The following is a 6,586-nucleotide window of genomic DNA, read 5'->3' as shown; positions in this document are numbered from 1 at the left end:
ATCCTAGTACATTGCACAGCACCGTCCTCACCACACGTTTGTGGAGCACAAGTGTGAATGAAGGCACAGATGTCTAAATTGCACGCCTGGTAGTTTTTTACTGGGTCTAACATTAAGGCTTATTTTACTTCCAATGTGTTCTGTATTTAAAAAAAGATTCTGCTTAATTTTTCTGTGAGGCCAAAACTCCTCTAAAATAACAATGTAGAGATTGTGTGTAGATGATGAATTAAAAACAAACAAACAAACAGGTGGCTTATTGAGCTGCTTTGCAGTCTAAACAGAGGTCGTAACATGGCTACAGGTTTCACTCCAGCAAATACAAACAAACAAGCAAAAGCATCAATTTGTTAGTCAATCAATAACCATTCAATCAGGGGTTCACCCAGAACCTTTGGGGTTGGGTCCTGGGACTGTACAAACCTCATGTGGTCACACAACTGTCTATACCAAAAGGAACATACATTTATTTTCAACTGATTTCTAACTTAATTGCAGAGTGATCAGAGAGCTTGGGAAACCTGTTCTCTGGCATCTGTGAAGCTCTGCTCTGGGGCCTCACAGGTAGTCCATTTGTGTTAGACTTCTGGGCTGGCTTTGAGGAAGCAGACAAGGTATTCCAATGCTCTCAGGGTTGTTGTTTGGAAACTCAGACCTTTCTCTGGGACTCCCCTGCCCACGGAGATGCCCAGCATCCTCCCCTCTCGTGTTCTCTTTCCCCTTGTAAGCACAGCCTTGGGAAGGACTCAGCTTGCAAGTCGTCCACAGCTTCCTTGAAGTCATACGGTAGACAGAGTTATCCCCAGATCAAACTGCTATAAAGAAAACCATTGTCAAGACAAAATTTAAAATGTCCCGATGGGGCTGTCGGTGTCCTGTGCCATGCTGGACTGAGAAGTAGCCTGCTCAGAATTGTCAGCCCAGTCGGGTGGCAGTGGTGGGGTAGGTAAGAATAGTTGTTGTAAATTCCTGGGGTTTGTGCCGCTTCTTACTCTTCAAAGCATTCTGCATTCATCTGCTTCTTGATTCCTCATGACAAGTCTGTGAAATCTGCATTATCTTGCCTTAGGAATGAGGGATTTTCGCCCCTGGGGCCTCTGTTCCACTCAGCAGCACCCTTCTGTGAGCCAGATGTGAAAGTATCAGATGGGCACAGGAGATCGGGGCTCTGATCACAGCCACGTGGTAAACTTCCTGCCTGACCCTAGGTAAGTCTTTTACAGATTTTTCTTCTTTATCTGAAAATTGCAGCGGTTGGATCAAATCAGTGATTTTTCAGAAGAAATCTTCTTCATATATAAAATAAGCGGCTTTGACTGAAGGAGGAATGGGCCTGGAGTCCTCTCCATCTTCCCGCTGGCCTCCCTGCCTTCTGTAAAATCCTCTCAGGCACTGCTGTAACCCCTAGGGCTCCCTGGAAATGTTGACCTCATGAGATACAGGTGTTTGTTTACCTTAGCATTATGTGACATTTTATTTCTCTGGAAAAGCAAAAAGATTGGATTCAGTTGTTTCCAAGGATGAGCTGTGATTTAACCCCAGGCTTGCAGAGATGAATGAATGATCTGCCACCTCTTGCCGATTAAAGGCTTTAACTTCTCCATCCAGTGGAAGCAGTTTCCTCCATGGGAACTAAGAAAGGTCATATATGGAGGGTGAGCTTTTTTGAACATTGGGGCTGCCTCCTCTGGTTCTTGGGGAGATTCTGCTTCCTGCACCATCAACTTAGAGATAGCTTTGCTTTCATGCCACAGATCCTCTCCTTGGGTACCAAGCAGAGATAGAGTTCCCCATCAGGAGATCCCGTTACATGCTTGGCTACACATTTCTTTTGAAATGTCGCTGGGGAAGAAAAGCTGTCACCAAAATTACTTCCTTTCCTTAGGAAAGATTGTTTTTAATCATAATTTAAAGATTCATGGGCAGAACTCTGTTTCTGTGCAAGATGGAGTAACAGGGACTGGATTTACATTCCCACCTGAAAACAAAACAAAACAAAACAAAACAAAACAAAACAGCTAGACCAAATATATAAAACGACAGTTTCAAGACAGGAAACATCAGACAATGGGGAACGGTAAGCCCTGAGAGACAGGGAAGAAATGAAGCAACTCATATGATTGCCCCAGCTACTGCTTTGAGAGTTTCCAGGCAAGGGTAAGGACAGTCTTTTTAACAAATGACACTGGAAAGGTAGGTGTTTGTTTACCTTAGCATTATGTAACATTTTATTCCTCTGTAAAAGCAAGAAGAATACCTACAAGGAAGAAGAACCCAGTCAGAGTCTGGTGGACTCTGGGTTGAAGAGAGAGAGTGGAGAGTCCAGGGAGAACCAGCTGACTAGAACTGATAGGATGAGTACCAAAGAGGAGACACATGCGTGGAGAGAGCGGGCAAGAGAGCTCTGAAGATGTGCAGAGGGTCCCCCTCAAATATTCAGCAAATTATTAATGAGTCATGCAGGAGAAAAATCTGTTGAAGGCTAGGGAAGGAACCATCTGAAAGATTTGATTGAGCAATGCCCCAGGCTTACTCAGAGCAGTGAATAGTGCCTGTTCTTACCGAGATGGAAAAATCCCATAAAGTTCATTTGCATATATATTTTGGAGAAATGTCTGCTCAAGTCCTTTGCTAATTTCTTAATCAGGTTGTTTTTGTTTCATTTTTTCAGTTGTGAAATCTCTTTAGATATTCTGGCTATTAATCTCTTATTGGATATATGGATTTGCAAATATTTTCTTCCATTTTGTGGATTGCTTTTACTCTGTTGACAGTGTCCTTTGATGCACAAAATTTTTAAATTTTGATGTATTCCAATTTATCTATTTTTTCTTTTGTTGTCTGTGCTTTTATTGTTATATCCAATAAATCATTGCCAAATCCAATGATGTGAAGGTTTCCTCTATGTTTTCTTCTAAGAGTTTTATAGTTTTAGTAATTACATTTAGTTTTTGTAATTATATTTAGTTTTTAATAATTACATTTAGTAATTACATTTAATTACAAAATTTTTGTATATAGTTAAGGTAGGTGTTCAACTTCGTTCTTTTCCATGTGAATATTGTGTTTTTCCAGTGGCATTTATTAAAAAGACTGTCCTTACCCTTGTTGAATGGTTTTGGCACTCTCGTTCAAAATTATTTGACAATATATGTGAGAATTTAAACCTGAACTCTGTATTCTATCCCATTATTGTATATGTCTGTCTTTATGTAAGTACAATGTTTTGATTACTGTAGTTTGCTTTTTAAACTTTTATTTTAGATTCAGGGGTACATGTACAGCTTTTTTACCTGGATCTGTTGTGTGATGCTGAGGTTTGGGGTATGGTAAATGATCCCATTACCCAGGTACTGAACATAGCACCCAAAAGTTACTTTCTTAAACCATACCCACCTCTCTCCTTCCTCTAGTAGTCCCCAGTGTTTATTGTTGCCATCTTTATATCCATGACGTCCTGATGTTTACTTTCCACTTATGAATGAAAACATCCAGTATCTGGTTTTCTGTGTCTGTGTTACTTTACTTAGGATAATGGCTCCAGCTGCATCATATTGCTGCAAAGGACATGAGTTCATTCTTTTTTTTGGCTGTGTAGTATTCTATGATGTATATACACCATATTTTCTTTATCTAATCCACCATTGATGGGAACCTATGTTGGTTCTACATCTTTGCTATTGTGAATAGTGCTCCAATGAACAAGTGTGTGTGTGTGTGTGTGTATGTGTGTGTCTTTTTGGTGGAACAGTTAGCTTTCTTTGGGGTATACACCCAGGAATAGGATTGCTGGGTCCAATGGCAGTTCTATTTTAAGTTCTTTGAGAAATCTCCAGACTTCTTTCCACAGTGGCTGAACTAATTGACATCCCCATCAACAGTGCTCCCTGTAGCCTCACCAGTATCTGATATTTTTTTGACTTTTTTTTTTTTTTTGAAAGAGTTTTGCTCTGTCGCCCAGGCTGGCATGCAGTGGCACAATCTTGGCTCACTGCAGTCTCTGCCTCCTGGGTTCAAATGATTCTCATGCCTCAGCCTCTCTAGTAGCTGAGAGATTACAGATGCCTGCCACCATGCCCGGCTAATTTTTGTATTTTTAGTAGAGACAGAGTTTCACCATGTCGGCCAGGCTGGTCTTTAACTCCTGGCCTCAGGTGATCCACCCGTCTTGGCATCCCAAAGTATTGGGATTACAGGTGTGAGCCACCTTGTCCAGTGTTTTTTGATTTTTTAACAACAGTCATTCTGACTGGTGTGAGATAGTGTCTCGTTATGGTTTCAATTTCCATTTCTCTGATGATTAGTGGTGATGACCATCTTTTTCATATGTTTATTGGCTGCTTATATGTCTTTGTTTAAGATGCGCCTGTTCATGTCTTTTGCCCACCTTTTAATGGGATCGTTTTTTGCTTGTTCAATTGTTTAAATTCCTTATAGATTCTAGATACTAGACCTTTGTCAGATGCATAGTTTGTGAATATAGTCTCCCATTGTGGAAGTTGTCTGTTGATAGTTTCTTTTGCTTTAGTTTAATTAGGTTTAATTAGGTCCCATTTGTCATTTTTTGTTTTTGTTGCAATTGCTTTTGAGGACTTAGTCACAAATTCTTTCCCAAGGCCAATGTCCAAAATGGTGTTTCCTAGGTTTTCTTCTAGGATTCTTCTAGTCTGAGGTCTTACATGTACATCTTCTCTCCATCTTGAGTTAATTATTATATATGGTGAAAAGTAGGGGTCCTGATTGCTGTTGTTTTGTAGTAAGTTTTGAAATCAGGAAGTGAAAGACTTTCAGTTTTGTTCCTCTTTTTAAATATTGCTCTGGCTGTTTGAGGTTCTTTGAGATTCATATAATTTTAGAATAGATTTTTGTATTTCTGCACAAAAAGTCACTAGGATCTTTACAGGGATTGTATTGAACTGGTAGATCATTTTGGGTAGTACTGACTGGTTAACAATATTAAGTTTTCCAATTCAAGAACACAGAGCTTCTTTTCATTTACTTATGCTTTAAATATCTTTCAGCAATTTGTTTTAGCTTTCAGTGTACAAATCTTTTACCTCCTTATGTTTGCGTCTACGTATTTTATCCTTAGAATAAAATATTTATTCTGATGCTATCATCAGTGGGATTGTTTTCTTAATTTCCTTTTCAGATTATTCATTGTTAATGTATAGAAATGCAACTAATTTTTGTACGTTAATTTTGAATCCTGAAACTTTCTGAATTTTCTCTCTTAATTCATTTTTTTATTTTTAACTTAAAAACATCTATAGCTGTAAGCACATTAAAACAGAAGATCTGACATCAACAACCTAACTTTATTTAAAGGAACTAGAAACACTTCAAGGTACTAAAGTGTGAGTGTGTGTGTGTGTGTGTGTGTGTGATCTAAACGGTTTTCTACTTAAAAGATGATGTCATCTGTGAGCAGAGATAATTTTACTTCTACTTTACCATTTGGATGTCTTTTTATTTATTTTTCTTGATTCATTGCTCCGGCTTAGTCTTCCCTTACAATATTGAGAAAAAGTGGTGAAAATGGGCACCCTTTTCTTCTGCCTGATCTTAGAGAAAAATATTTCAATCTTTCACCATTGAGTATGATGTTAACTGTGGGTTTTTTATATATAGCCTTTATTACATTGAGCTAGTTTTCTGTAACATGACTATAACAATAATCCCTACAATACCAATATAATATGTATTATACTGCATATCATTTTTCCAATGTGCTTGCATAGGTCTCACACATATGGGAATCAAATATTTTTAGGAGCTGCCTCTGCCTCTTTAAAAGATGTTCCCCTGGTGTTTTGAAAGTTCCCGGGTTCTGTCTGTCCTCTAAATTGTGTGGGTCTAGAATACAATCTTGTCTTCAATGATGTTATTTGGAGCCTTAAATGAGATGAATTATGTAAGGTGCTTAAAAGAAAGCTGGATACAGCCTAAGCCTTTGATCCATTGTAGCTTTGAGTTTATCTTTATTATTGTTATCGTCGCATTGATGGCAGTCTCCACAAACTCCACAGCAATGGCCCAGTGTTGGTGGGGGTGTCCCAGCTTCATGGAAGGCAGCTCTCTCAGGTTCCAACTTTCTCTTAGTGAAGATCCCAGTCATGCCTGATTGCATGATCTGGAGTGCATGGACCTGGGCTTGCCTCCAAAGTTGGGCCCCAGGAAAAAGAGCCAAAGGAATTGACCAGAAAACAGGAAAAACAAACCAAATCAAAACATAAGATAACAGTACCTTTGGTCTGGTCTGAATATTTACCCTCCACAGTCTTCTGGGTACGAATGACTTTTGGAGAAAGCCACTTCTCTATTTTCTCCTAAGAGGACGTTAACATCTTCATTTTGGGAATAGGTGGGGAGATAGTTTCAAAGTCTTGGGTAGTGAGCTTGTAAATACAGGTCTACATCTGATGATGTCACCTGATGTGGCCCAGGAGATAAGTGGCTTAAGGGTTATGCATGAAGAGGTTTGAAGGGATTCTGCTGGCTCCTGCCAGGAGCTAGTGAATTACAAGTGTTCCTGGTGTAATGTTCACATTCTTCAGTGTTTATCACCCAGAAGCAGGGGTTCAGC

Source organism: Theropithecus gelada, chromosome 10 (genome assembly GCF_003255815.1).
Source record: "Theropithecus gelada isolate Dixy chromosome 10, Tgel_1.0, whole genome shotgun sequence".
Lineage (NCBI taxonomy): Eukaryota > Metazoa > Chordata > Mammalia > Primates > Cercopithecidae > Theropithecus > Theropithecus gelada.
This window is presented reverse-complemented; position numbering follows the sequence as displayed.